The sequence below is a fragment of the Sciurus carolinensis genome, chromosome 16 (genome assembly GCF_902686445.1).
Source record: "Sciurus carolinensis chromosome 16, mSciCar1.2, whole genome shotgun sequence".
Lineage (NCBI taxonomy): Eukaryota > Metazoa > Chordata > Mammalia > Rodentia > Sciuridae > Sciurus > Sciurus carolinensis.
This window is the reverse complement of record NC_062228.1, coordinates 54,051,587-54,066,654: the sequence shown is the minus strand read 5'-3', so window position 1 is coordinate 54,066,654 and position 15,068 is coordinate 54,051,587. Positions and strand designations below refer to the sequence as shown.

Below are 15,068 nucleotides of genomic sequence, written 5' to 3'. Positions count from 1 at the left end.
CTAGCTAGCTATTGGTTCATCAGTCAACTTGCAAGTATCCTTCTCCGATATTGGTCCCCTGTTAGCCCGGCGGAATTCAACTGTTTTACTGTAGCTTCCCCACCATCTTTTTTCCATTCTTCTGTCTGTCCTACTCACTTTTCTCTATCCTCCTGGCTTTGCACTCTCTCTAGCATGCGCCCTTTCTTTTCCTTTCTATTTTCCTCTCATTTTATCTCTTACCCTGCAGGGAGACACTCTGCTTAATAAATTCCCTATGTGATTTCCCATGTCTGGCGTGGTTTCATGGGATTTCCTTACACATAGATGTTTTGTTCTTCACAATTCTTTTGAAGTCTGAAACTATTTAAAAATAGTAAGCTAGAAAATATTTTACATGACACATATCACAATTATCATGACCATTCCCCAAAGATATAATCAAGAAGCCCATTGGGCCACCTTGTTGGGAGAAATACTAAGTCTTGGCTAGCAGCTGTGAATATCTCAAGTGTGTAAGGAAAACTTTCGCACATTCATGTCCATCAGGAATACCTATGGAGAGGAGCATTCTGCTCTGGTCACTTAGGAAAGTAAACAACTGTCCCCAAATTTACCTAGTGTTACCAAGGGAACCTGTATAGGGGCCTGGTGGTCTGATCCCCCATGGCACAGTGTGATTGTCTTAAAAGTCTATAAAATGTTTGGTTTCTCCTGCAATAAACAAGTTTGCAGGTTACTTGCCACAAGCCTGCTTTTACCCAACTCCCAGGGTCTGGGTCATGACTCCATCAGATCTTACCTGTGCCTGAGTTAGCCTGGCACACCCTATATATAGTGCTAACATGTCTCATAACTCAAAGCTCCTCAGGATTGGTGAGTTTGCCCTGATTCCTGATTTGGTAAGAGCCCCTTCATGTTCTGTGTGCTGAAGTTCCTGTGAGGGTAAGCACAGGACCTCTCTCCGCCCCTTTATTCCCTGTTTGTCCTAATTGTCCTAATCCCCAAGAAAAGGCACACACCACCGCTGACTCAAGTTACGTGCCCCCCGCACCAGCAGCCCTACTTCCCCCTTTGTTTCTTCCAGTGAATTTACATAAGGGATTGATCCCCCCAAATTCAGAACCAGGTCTCCCTCTGTGGAGATTTTTACCGGAGACACCATGCGGGACACACAGCTGTGATATAATGACTCACAGATGTTCCCCCATGAAGCACCAAAATATTTCAGATCCTAAACACTTCTCTTTATGTCTGAAGATAGGTTCCCGTTGTCTTCCCGCTGGGCCCCTATTTTAGGCTTAGGAGTACTCATTGCAGATTGCCTCACAGTCATTCTCTTTGTTTTGGAGAGATTTGTTTGCACTAATCCACAACTCAACACCATCCTTTCAGGAGACTCCACTCCTTAACAATGGGAAACCTCCCTCCTACACAGAGAGCTCCACAGCTCCCTGCTTTAAAGGTACTTCTCATGCAGCATGGGCTTAAGGTGAAACCAAAAGATCTAAACTGTTTTGGGGATGAATCAGTAATCATCACACCATGAATTAGCCCCAAGAACATTTGGGATCCCCAAATTTGGATGAGGGTTCTATACCTAGCTAGAAAAAGAGAAGTTCATGATGGCTATGCCCCACTGGCAACTTTCATTCCGATTCTCCTAGTGATTATTGCCAGCCTTCAGGGCTCCTCAGCAGAAGATATTAAAAATCACAATGATTCTCTAGATGACAAGAACATGATTTTGCAAACCTCCACTTCAAGAGTTGTGACCCCTGAGGAGGAGGAGACAGATGTGGATACTGACAAAGGTCACCCACAGAGTAACAAAGGCCTCCTGCCAAGTAATAAGGAACTCCTGCCATCTGCCCCGCCCCCTCTGTACTCTTGGAGTGAATTGGGCTCTCCCACTTCCTCCGGAGTTCTCTCCGGAGTTCCCTCCTCCAAGCGGGAAACTTTAAAAGGATCTTCTTTTTCTCCCAAGAATCCATTTGCAGTGTACCCCATCAATTTGGGTCTGGATGGGGGTGAAAGACCTCGGATCCCTACCCCATTTCCAGACCTTGCCCTTCTTAGGAAGGCATCTCAGGATTCTGGTCCTGACTCCCCTTACTTTGAAGAAATACTTAACCAATGCTCAGCTAATCTTCAAACTCTCTCTGATTGGATTACTGTCCTCAAAGCCTGTTTAACTTGCCCATGATTTTTGCAATGGAAGGCGTCCTATGAGAAGGAATCAGAACAAACAGCATGAGATAATTTGGCTTATAATATCCCCTTAACGTTGGACATTCTTGCTGGGCATGGGAATTATATTAGCCCACAAGCCCAGTGGCAAACTGGTAAACTTGTTTTTCAACCAAGTTAAAAGCTTGGCCATAAAAGTCTTAAAAAACTTTACACTGCTAAAAGCAGATTAACTATTTAGAAATTTAATACAATCCTCTAATGAATGGTTTCCTGACTTCTTATCACAGGTTACAGAGGCCATAGCGAAGAGAGTTCCATCTGGCCCCTTGATAGAACAATTGGCTTGGGAAGGGGCAAATACTGAAACAAAAAATGCCATAGACCCTGTCAGGAATGAGTCAATGTCAAAATGGGTTTCAGCTATGAAGGAGGTTACACATACGGCAGGACCCATACTTGCACTAGTTGCTGCAATCAATATATCGACCCTTCAGGATGGAGAAAAATCCTCACATGACAAGCTGGGGCCTATATGCTGGGATTGTAGTAAAAAAGGACATGTAGTGAAACATTATCCACGAGATAATAGGCCTTCAAAACCAAAAACTCCTTCCCCTAAATGTAAACAAGGATATCATTGGGCAAACAATTGCAAAAGAAACAATTTAAACTTAAAAGGAGGCAACCCTCAGCCTCGCAAGTAAGAGGGACCACTACACATCCCCAGGTGCTCTGGACATTGCCAATCCTGGACACAAAACCTCGAATGACAATCCACTTAGATGGCGTTCTCATTAAGGGTCTAGTGGTTATGGGAGCAGATATTACCATCATTGATTCTGGTCCACCTCAAAAATGCAATGGAAAACAATAGCTGGTCCTAACATTCAAGGAGTGGGTGGTCTCCAACCCACTCATCAAGTGTCCTCCTCTGTGATTTGGCAAGAATTTGGTGGTGAAAAGGGCACTTTTTGCCCCCTAATCGCTGATGTTCCCAACACTTTATGGGGATGTGATATATTAGGAATGATGGATACTGTTTTGACCACAGAAAATAAGGTCTTCTGTGATTAGATAATGGTACATGACAAAATAGGTCTTTTGGGCACACAGCCTCCCCAATTCTAAAGGCCACAGTTCCACCCCTCCAAAAGCCCAAGCCCATTCCCATACAGTGGACACCCAAGATGATATATGGGTAGAACAGTGGCCTTTCTAGAGCCTAAACTTACCATCCTAAAAATGCTGGTGGAAGAACAGTTAAAACTCAGGCACATAGAGCCTTCCTCTAGCCCCCATAATACTCCTGTCTTTATCATCCCAAAAAGAAATGGTAAACATAGACTCTTGCAAGACCTTAGACCTATTAATAAACACATGAAAAAGATGGGATCCTTTCAATCAGGATTCCCCCACCCCGCTAGTATTCCAAACAATTATCATATAATTAACATTGATATAAAAGATTGTTTTTTCTCAATTCCTATTGCACAACAAGACAAACCATATTTCACTTTCACAGTTTGGGAACCTAACACCGGGATCCCAGCGCAAAGGTACAAATGGACAGTACTGCCCCAAGGAATGTAGAATAGCCCCCCTATGTGTCAACACTTTGTTTCACATGCAACCAGGCCTCTCATTAAACAATGTTTAATAATGCACTATATGGATGATATCTTACTTACCCACAGAGATAGTGCCACATTATTAACTTGCCTTAACTAACTTTTGGCCAACCTCACTACATTGGGGTTACATGTGGCAACTGACAAGTTTCAACACCAACAACCCTTTGAGTTTTTAGGATATAAAATTTCATCAAAAATTAGGCCCCTCAAACCAACTATACTTATAAAACCTAAATATACCATAAATAAATTACAACAGCTTTGTGGACATGTTAATTGACTCAAAGCCTTTCTGCCCATCCCTCCAAAGGTCTCGATCCCCTTGTTCCACTTGCTCAGGCAAGACTCCTGCACTTCAAAGAAAATTACCCTAACTCCACAAGCCCTGCAAACAGTTCATCACATCAATAACTGTCTTGCTGACCTCCAAACACAATGTTATGATGAAAGCCATACCCTGCTAGGGTTTGTCTTGTTGTCCCCAGAGGTACCCCTTGGTGTCATTTGGCAGCAGGATGGTCCTCTGTTCTGGGTACATCTAGTGTGGCGTCACTGCCACATAATCACCAGCAGACTAGAAGGCTTAAGATAAGATATTATCATAATAAGGACTTCAATGCTTGCCGGGGTCCAGCCCTAGCAGGAGTCCATGGGTTCCACACCGGTAAACGGGGCGCGGGGAGACAGCATCGGCGATGGATGGAGAATGAAAGACACAGACTCTAGTTCTGGTGCAATCACTCCCACTTTATTCTGGGGAAGGCTGGGTTTATATACATTTTTTTTCAGGCTATAATGGCAGTCTTGTGGTTAATATTAAAGAAGCTTCCAAAGCATAGGCAGAAAACAACAACCTTACAGATCATCCTTACCTAATCACAATTGTTTTAAGAATATCTAACTACATTGATGAGCCAATACAATGTTTATTTCCTTAATATATAAACTTTATGTGACCTAAGACTGTTCTTATTATTCTCGCAGTTCAAGTGATAGACAAGTAATCTCATGTGACCATTTCTATTAGGTCCCTCTGGTTAATATTTAAATTGCTGAGTTAAGGGTTACAGGAGGGCAGCGGTCCCAATGGTTATTGTGTGCCAACGTTTATTATAAGGGTGACATATTCTTTGTAGGAAGGAAGGAATGTTGTGGAACCTTATTCTCTTACCTCACCACCACACATAAACAAAACCATTGTTAAAATTTAACCAGTCTGTTGGAGACAAAGGCAGATCTATAACTATTTTCTCCAGAGACTTTCAGGGACTCACTGCATGGTTGCAAAATTATTTTTAATTTTGTTAGTAGTTAAGACCCATTGTTTTTCAGATTGTAGGTAATATTTTCTGGAATTTTTGTTGTATTCCCCTGGTCCCCTTAAGCAATCCATTCAGACTGAAATGAGTAATATATTATCAGAAAAACACAGCAGAAAAAACACCATGCTCTGGAGCAAAACATCCGGCAATTCCTTTTAGGATGAGCCTTTGCAATCATCCTCCAGAGGATCTTTGTCAAGCACTGGATGGAATTCCGGACGCCCCCATTGTGTTAATGGAGATACTCTGGTACTTCCATTAACACAAGTTGAAATCTTATACCTCATATAGAACAACACTCAATTCCAAACCTTAATCTCTGACTTTCCAGGACAATTAGATAATCACCTTCCTCCTAACAAGATGCTTCACATGCTACAATCCCTAGATATTTCTCCTCCAAAAAATGCCTTCCCTTCCTCACAACCCATACCTAGTTCCTTATGTGTATTTACTGATTTCAATAAGCAAAAGTTTGGGGTACTTATAAAAATAGCAAATGAACCAGACATCACACATCTAGAAAACCATACAGGGTCTGTTCAACCAGGTGAATTAAGGACTGTAATTCAAGTATTTCTTTGATACCCAGAAACCCCCATTAATATATTTCCTGACAGCAAATACACTGTACAAGTGGCAAAAACACTCCCTTTTTCTGTGTTCAAATCGACCAATAAACTCATTGATCAAGCCCTCCACATCTTAAAGGAACTTACTGAAAGCAGACAATTTTCATGGTATATTACCCATGTACGATCCCACACAAATCTGCCAGGGATCATTGCTCAGGGTAATGATAAAATAGACAAACTTATCTCATGTTACTCCATTTCATTGAGTGCCTTAGAGCAAGCATGCATACTACATACTAAGTTTCACATGTCATTTAGCAATTTGAAGGTTTTGTTTCCTGGACTCACTTTGGCACAATGAAATCACATGGTGCAAGCTTGTAAACACTGTGCCCCTATGGCATCATTTGATCCCTTACAACCTTGAGGAGTTAATCCTAGAGGCCTATCCCCTAACAAACTCTGACAGATGGATGTTACCCATATTCCTTCATTTGGCATTTTAAAATATGTGCATGTCATTGTGGACACATATTCCATGCTCACTTTTGCTATTGCACAGTCTGGAGAAAAAACCTCAAAAGTAATAAAGGCTATAAAAATGACTATGTTAATGATGGGAGTTCCTTAGGCCATAAAAACTGATAATGGGCCTGCCTACACCCTCTTCCAGCTTCCAACAGTTCTTAACGTCATGGGGTATCTCCCACACAACTGACATTCCCTATAATCCACAAGGGCAAGGGCCAATCATACATTAAAGAAAACATTGCAAAACCAGAAGGACATTCATATATGCCTGGACCCTAAACTCACACTCACACATATTCTATTTACAATTAATTTTCTCACATTTGATAGCAATAGAGTGAGCCCTGTATATAAACATTGGGGCTCCTTTCCTTTCCTGACCCCCTTACAACTGGTACACTGGAAAGACCCACTCACAGGCACATGACAAGGACCACACCTTCTTAACACCCATGGACGAGGGTTTGCTTGTGTTTTCCCAGAGTCCACTCCTAACTCCATTTGGATACCAGCCATAAATGTCAAGCCAGCCACAACTAGCCAAATTCCAAAGATTAAGCCTATCAGAAAAGAAATAATGCCAACATCCCACACATCGGAGAGCCCACAGATGACATGGGGTGACATAAAGGCATTAGCCACCCAAGCCACAGAGATGTCACCATCCCAGGACCATAGCCCAGGCACTCTATTTGTACTCATATGTGCTATTATAACTGCTAACTCTCAGGTAAGTACTGCACAGGTAATCCCCCCCCCCACCTTTGGACACTTGTTCATCAACCCCCGTAATTCAGATTGTCCATAATTTGGCTCCTTCTTTTCCTAGGTTTTCCAACTGTGCCAAATGCCCCAACAAAGTTGTCCATTAACATCAGCATTGATATAAAGAATTCTCTAAGTTACTTGCTTATAAACACAACTTTTACAAATACACCACTTCATACTGATGATCATATATCATATCCAATTCAATTATCCAAGTAATGGAGGCGACTTTCCACAGTATTGCTGGACTAATAACATCCTTTGTCTCCTGAATGACATAGAATCCCTAGAAAGATGCAAGGTGCATGAATTAAGTCACCAAAAGGCCAAAAAATCAGGCCTTGGTGGTCCTACACTGGCTAATCCCACTTACTTTCAGGGACCACTAGACAATATTGAGGAGACAGATCTCTACCCAGATGTCCCCAAAAACACAATGAAGCCCCCCAATCCCAATGTACCCTTCCTGATTGCTCCAAACCTAGCACACTTAATTACCCTCCACCTCGTGTCCTATGCCATGGACCCTATGTAACTGGAATCAATGGAACACTGACTTATCATGATGCAGCCATTCCTGTGGTCTTCACTGATCTATCATTCAATGATTCATCTGCAGCCACAGTATTTCACTTTGAGACTGATAATGCTAGTAACCCCTTTGGCATAAAAAACCTATGCAACAAGTACACTTGCACAGACCTTTCTCCTCTGAAATTCCTGAATGCCACTGCATATGGAGATAAAGGCCATTACCACCGGCAAGATAAAAGTGTTTGTACATCTTCAGTTTCATGTTTTTCAAGTTCCAAACTTCAATTTGACCACCCTTGCAGGTAGCATGATTAACCGCACACAATTAAGCTGTGCTCTTTCTAACCATCTGGATATTAATATCCCACTTCATATCATGGTTCATAACCTCTCCTTTCTGTATACGATGGTTACTGACATGGATATAATGTTCCCTATCGCCTTAACAGAATCACTCATCACGACCATTAACTGGATCCGGCAGATGACGAGACTTCAGAATCTCTGCCCCCATAACTGCTGCCTTGTTTTCCTCCACCGCTGCTACAGCTGCCTTAATCCAGTCTGGATCCACCGCTGCTGCCCTTCAACAAACTATACACTCCTCCTCTGATTTGTTCTATGGCCTTACATCATTAGCCACACTTACCTTTGATGGCATACACAATTTACAAGCCCAAATAGACATACAACAACAGCAAATAGATTATTTAATAGTAACAAAAAGTTTTTGGTTTGCCATTATCGCTCAGCCTTCATCGTGACCTTACACATGACAGAGATTTACTTGAGCAACAACTGAAGGTTGAATGGTCACAAAAATTTCTCAATGTAACATGACTCATTGAACAGGAAATCACAAACATGAGAAAAATCAGGATTAATCAATTTGATACAACTATAATACAACAAATATGGTCAAAGCTAAAAAAACATGCTGAATCCTACAAATCTGATAATATTAGGGCTAGCCTGTATACTCTTTCTTACAATTCTTGCAGTTCTTAAATGTGGTCCATTTTTAACAAAAGATTCACGAAGGTTCAGGCCAATCAGGTCCTCCTGAAGGAATCCCTTGTTCAAATTAATAAAAATGATGAAATATTGGGAGAAATTCTAAGTCTTGTCTAGTAGCTGTGAATGTCTCAAGTGTATAAGAAAAACCTTTGCACATTCACACCCATCAAGAATACCTGAGTGAGGAGCATTCCACTCTGGTCACTTAGGAAAGTAAACAACAGCCCCCAAGTATATCTACGGTTACCAAGGGAACCTGTATAGGAGCCTGTTGATCTGACCCCCCATGGCACATTGTGATTGGGTTAAAAGTCTATAAAATGTATGGTTTCTCCTGCAATAAATGAGTTCCTGGGTTGCTTGCCACAAGCCCGCTTTTATCCAACTCCCAGGGTGTGGGTTATGACTCTGTCAGCTCTTACTTACACTACCTCTTGTGTGTCAGCACACCCTACACCACCTCATGCCTGAAATTACAATCAAACTCCTCCTCTTCTCTGTGCTATTTATCTAGGTTCCCTGGACTTTGGCATGGTCCAGGGGATTCTTTGGAATCATGATGTGCAATTAAAATACTCTAACACCTGCAGGACAGCTGACCAATTGTTGGGCCAGATGTAAGAACCAAGGCATCATGATCATTTCAGAATGTGTTCAGCATGTTGCGGAAACCCAGGAAAGTAATGTCCTGACTACCACATGTAACCCACATAAACCACTAAAGACTGAATAGGTCCAGTGGTATGGTTTGCCTATTTTGTATACCCTCCACCCTCTGCTGGGTATCATGTTAATGCAGGGATGCTTGGAGGTGAAATCACTGGAGTGTGAGAACTGTAACCTAATAAGTCCATCCTAGTTTGAATAGATGGCTGTGGTGGTAACTGTAGGCAGGTGGGGTGTGGATGGAAATGATGAGTCATTAGGTGTGTCCTGGGTGGACTCATCTTTCCTCTTGCCCTTTTCCCATTTCCCTCTGCTTTCTGGCTGCTATTAATGGAGCAGTGCTCCTTCATAAGCCCCTCTCACCATTTTGTACTCCCACATCTTGGGCCTGGGCCAATCGAGTCAGCCATGTATTGACTAAGATCTCTGAAATCATAAGCTCCAAAGAAACTTTTCTTCCTGTAAGTTGTTCTTTTTGGATATTTTTCAGCAACACAAAGCTTACTAAAACAGAAGTTGGTACCAGGAGTGGGGCTATTGCACTAACTAGCCTTACCATGTGGTTCCAGAGATTTTGGAAACAGTTTGCAGGGGGAGTTGGGGATAAATCAGGCTGGAAAAGCTTTAGAATGTTGGAAGAAGAACTTAATAGTGATTCTGGTGGAAACTCAGAGGGACAGAATGCCAACAGGAATGCAATTTTTGCTCATGAGGTTTCAGAGGGAAATGAGAATTCCTGTGGGAATTGGACTAGAGGCCATTCATGCTACATTCTGGCAAAGAGGCTATCTACAACATGACTGTGTCCTGAGATTTTCAGTGTGGCTGAATAGAATAGTGGTGAACTAGTTAATCTGGTGGAGGAAATTTCATGGCAGCACAACATACAGTCAGTAGCATGGATATTGCTGGCGGTTTTTAGCCAGGTTTACTGTGAGAATCAGGAGAAGAAAGCAAGGCTAAAGGATGTGTAATACTTGCAGTTTGGCCAGGAAAGGACAATCTTAGGATCAACCAACACAGACCCCCAAAGTGACAGGTGGCCTGGAATGCAAGTACAGGTGGACAAACACCACCTGACATTACAGAGAAGCAGGACAGTGACAACATCATAGGCAGTGAGGCCACAGTGGAAGATCATCTTGCTCCTGGACTGACACTGACTTTCAATTCATCCCTCTCACCTAACACTGGGGAAACATGCTGAAATTGAGACAGGATATGAGTGAGCAGGAGCACGTTCACCTGGGCTGCAGGGTGGCCTCTGACATGCCTGGGCCCTCCACAGAGGTGCTCTGGTGTTGAGCCTGGCTGACTAACAAATGAATTCTGAGACTGCAGTGTCCCAAGTGACCCAGAGCAACTTCCCAGTTGGCTATAAGACATGAGTTCCAGCTTCACACTAATGTGATAAACAGAACCGAGTTTGGTGGCTCCATTTATCAGAAGGTAAACAAGAAGTTGGAGACCAATGTATTTCTCTCCTGAACAGCAGGAAACACCTGCTTTGGAATAGCATTGAGGTGTTGGATCCACCCTGATGTCTGCTCCTCAGCCAAAGTGAACAACTCCAGCCTGGTAGGTTTATGATACACCCAGATCCTAAAGCCAGGTGTCAAACTGACATGGTCAGCTTTGCTGGATGGCAAGTAGATCAAAGCCAGTGGTCACAAACATGGTGTAGGACTGGAATTTCAAGCAGAAATTAATACTGTACCATCATTAATTTTAAACTATTTTGCAGCATAGCTACCTTCAGAATTTAGTGTACCTTTTAATGCTCTATGTTGGGATACAAGAATTGGTGAAAATCATATAGACCTTAGTCAAAGTAGATTCATCTTTAAAGTATTATCATTTCAGAGTTATAGAGGATACCCAAGTACATAAAAATACCTTTCAGCTGAGGACTTGTGTGTAAGAGGCCTTGGTGATCCCTCTACAGATATTCTCTCTCTCTCTCTCTCTCTCTCTCTCTCTCTCTCTCTCTCTCTCTCTCTCTCCCTTAACTTAGAAATTCCTGGAAGTGGAAGCTGATAATGTCTGAGCATTTTATAAATTGCACTGAGTAAATGAATGAAATGTGACTTCCTGGGAGTCACACACTGGCTTCCTAACCCTAACAGATAAGACACTCATGCTTTGTGGTGTGTACAAGCTCATCCCAAAGGACTATGCTTAGAGAGATCTTCATGACCTGTTTCCACCTTAGTCCATCATGACCTTGTTTACACCACAAGTAGTTTTCAGGGAGTGGTTGCTCTCTCTTTGGTGGCATTTTGGGGTGGAGTGTGGGTGTAATGAAGCATGTAATTTCAGACTTCATTCCTTTTCATATTTTTTGGCCTTTTCAACAGTGTATGAAACAGCTTCCAGGAGCTCCAGCTACAATCTGGGAAGGGGCTGTGTGATTATGATCCACAGTGACAACACTAGGAATCTACACTGGACCTCAGTTGTTCTCTCACCACTCAATTTATTCTTTAGCAGTTTCATGGGGACACTTTTCAGTTTTCCATTTTGTGTGCAATTGGATCCTCCCCTTCAAATAATGTAATTAACATCACTTAAATTTGAACATTATTGAAACCTATAAAAATTCAATTCATTTTTAAAAATGACTTTGTTTATAAAGAAATTAGGAAACAAATAGCAGTCCATACACCTCCAATCTATTTTCCACTATTATTGTGTTCTTAAATCAGGGTGGTAGTGTGCTATACTTAAAGAAGCAATATTGACACATTGCTACTTACTAAAGCCCACACACCATTCAGAATTCTCAGGGTTGCTCTCCAGAGAGGGAAATGGGAGGTCTCAGGTGAACAACTGAGGCAGTCAGAACCAGTTTCTAGGGGTTTGAGCAATGGTGGGAGCTTGCGGAGCGGGGGGGTAGGGGGGCGCTGAATGTTGTACGTGGCATAAAACAAATAAAAGAGAACCAGAGAGCCCATCAAAAGGCTGTGTACCAGGCGTACCCTCCACCCAGTGAGGAAACACTCCCTCCCTGACTCTCCATTGACTTTTTAGGAGCATCCTTTCCTGCCTTCCCATCTCTGGATCTCAGACAGTGCAAGACCAGTTCGCAGGAACACTGCCCACTCCCTGAGGACCTAGATCCCCAAATGATCAGGCTCCAAACAACACTGGCCTCAGAACACCAGAACTACCTTACAATGTGCCATGGCAGGAAACACTTCTACAAATCAGGCCCATCACCAATCCATTCGTCCCACACAGGGCTTATTTGCAACCCTTCCCACCTGTGCTTAGACTCATGGAGTTTCCAGGAAGGAGAGGGTAATTAATAGGGAGGAAAGAATCTGTGGGGGGATTGGGCTCCCACAGCCCAGAACTACAGTCAAGTCTGTTGTTCTCTGCCCCCCACATCTAATGCATCCCTGGGGAGCGCTGGCCACCTTCCAGTATTACACATGGAGGACTGATGTGTGGAATAGACCTCAGCACACTTTACCCACCTACACCACACCTAATCCCACACTTCTAGAAATGCTCTTCCAGATTCGTAGGTCTCCTGGAAAAAATGACTTAGAGACAAAAGGTCCTAGCTGTGAACTGTGACTATAGCACTCCTTCCACCATCAAGGAAAGAACCAGCCAGGAAGCCTGCTGGGCTCCAGGAAGGAGGGAGCATGGAGAGAGTGGCAGGGAGGGTTTCTGCACTTGCCCCTCCTGAGAGAGGACCTGCTGTGTCCCCCACCTTCCAGCTCCTCTCCCAGGTTCCCATCCACCTGCTCTGCATCTGTGTCTCTCTGAATCCCAATTTCAGAAAGCCTCTCTCTTTATTGGAAAGCAGATACTGTGTATTGAACCCAGGGGCTCTTTGCACCTAAGCTACATCCCCAGTTCTTTCTACTTTTTATTTTGCAATAGGATCTCTCTAAGTTGCTGAGGTTGGTCTTGAACTTGAGATCCTCCTGCCTCAGCTGCCCCAGTTCCTGGGATTACAGGCATGCACCATCATGCCTGGCTCTCTTTATCTTTCCAGATTAAAAAAAAAAAAAAAAGACTCATCCAGGATGTGCAGCAGATGCTCTTTGTCAGGGCTTAGAGAGGAGTCTGGGTCTGGGATATGGGGATGGGCAGTTTACATTGCAGCTTTAGAAACTTCCAGCTCTGAGCATCATTTCTTATACTTATGAAGAGCACAGTAAGGTGGTCCAACTGTTTTAACTGTGATAAACTGAAAAGAATGGTCTTCCCCTGACTTTACTTCTTGCAGATTGTGGAATAAGTTCAGTGTATAGGAACTCTTTCCTTATTCATCATCCTGACTTGAGGATTCCCTAAGGAAGAGTTTAGGGTTTGTTGGGAGTTGATAAATCTGAAGCCCGAGAGGAGGACTGTGGACTCACTGATAGACTTTATTTTTCTGGCTGCTCTCCATCTTTTTCCCTGGGCTAGGCAGCCATGCCCATGGTCTTCCATGTGATAAAGTTTGGTGAAAAATCTGTAGCCAAACTCTATAATTTGTTCAAAATGCAGCCTGAGGTATTTGTTTTTGTTTAAGGAGGAAGTGTTACAGGTGCCTCAGATGCAAGTGGCCATCCATAAGCCCTAGGTCACTGTGTGCTTAGCTTTGCAGGGCACAGCACTCACAGCCCTGGGGACCCAAATCTCTTTTCTTTACTGAACTCCTTTCCCGTCAAGGTAACAACCTCAAGCTAGAGACCACTTCAGTCATGATTAGGATTGGAGAGCAGGTTTCTGTTCTGTCCTTGGATTCTGGCTGCAAGAGGGTTGCTGAGTCCAGGTCCCAGGGTAGCAGGGAGTACAGGCGGAACTGTCCAGTCAACACTGCTCAGAGCAGGAGGCCAGATAAATGCCTCCCTGGACTGTGGAAACCCATGCACATTACTGACTGTTCCCAGAGGGGACAAGAGGGTGATGGGTGCATGGCTTTGTCCCAGGGCCCACCCCAGGGACCAGGCACTGCCAGTGCTAAGAGTTGAGTGCTCTGATCTCTCCCTATGTTCCCCTATCTGGCTTTTCTGTTGATGAAATCATTTTCTCTCTCTCTCCACCCTCTATAATTCTTCTCAGCCATTTTCACATTTTTCTCAATATTCTAATACACTTGAACACCAATAGAGATAATGTAGGCCTGTACTATAATGAAAAACGCTCATCTGCTGACATGGCAAGGGCTGTTCATCCTTATCACATGTGCTCTCTCCCCAGAATAGATTTCATGGGCAGGGCAGCGTTTGCATTCTCCTCTGTATTCTGAATAGCTGCCTGCATATAAACACATGTACATAGAGTTCACATTTATGTAAAAGGATAATATAATATTCTCTTGAAATTCTACAAGACTACAGATATTTCTTAGGGTTGCCAGATTTGCATTTTATGAAAAAATTGTAATTTATTTCATTTGATCATTTTGAAATCATTTAATTCATTCCTTTTATTCTGTCTTGCCCTAAAGATGCTGCAATGATTATCTTTTAAAACTTTTTTACTTGTTCTAATTGATTATACATGATAATAGAATGCATTTTGACAGTTTGTACACACATAGAGCACAACTTCTCTTTCCTCTGGTTGTACACAATGCAGAGTCACATGTACATAGGGTAATAATGTCTGTATTGTTCTACCATTCTTCCCATACCCACTGCCCCACCCCACCTCTCACTCTCACTTCCCTCTGCATACTCCAAAGTTCCTTCATTCTTCCCTACCCACCCCCCGCTATGTATAAGCATCTACTTATCAGAGAAAACATTCAGCCTTTGTTTTTTGAGGATTCACTTATTCCTCTTAGCATTTTATTCTCTAGAGCACAGATTTTTCAGTCCAGTCAATGTACAGAGCAGTGAAAGTAC

The 15,068-nt window shown here is 42.8% G+C and overlaps 1 pseudogene; it reads left to right on the top strand.

Moving 5' to 3' along the window:
* The first annotated feature begins 824 nt into the window (after positions 1-824).
* LOC124966145 (voltage-dependent anion-selective channel protein 1-like) lies at positions 825-10,965 on the top strand (annotated as a pseudogene).
* Positions 10,966-15,068: the final 4,103 nt, after the last annotated feature.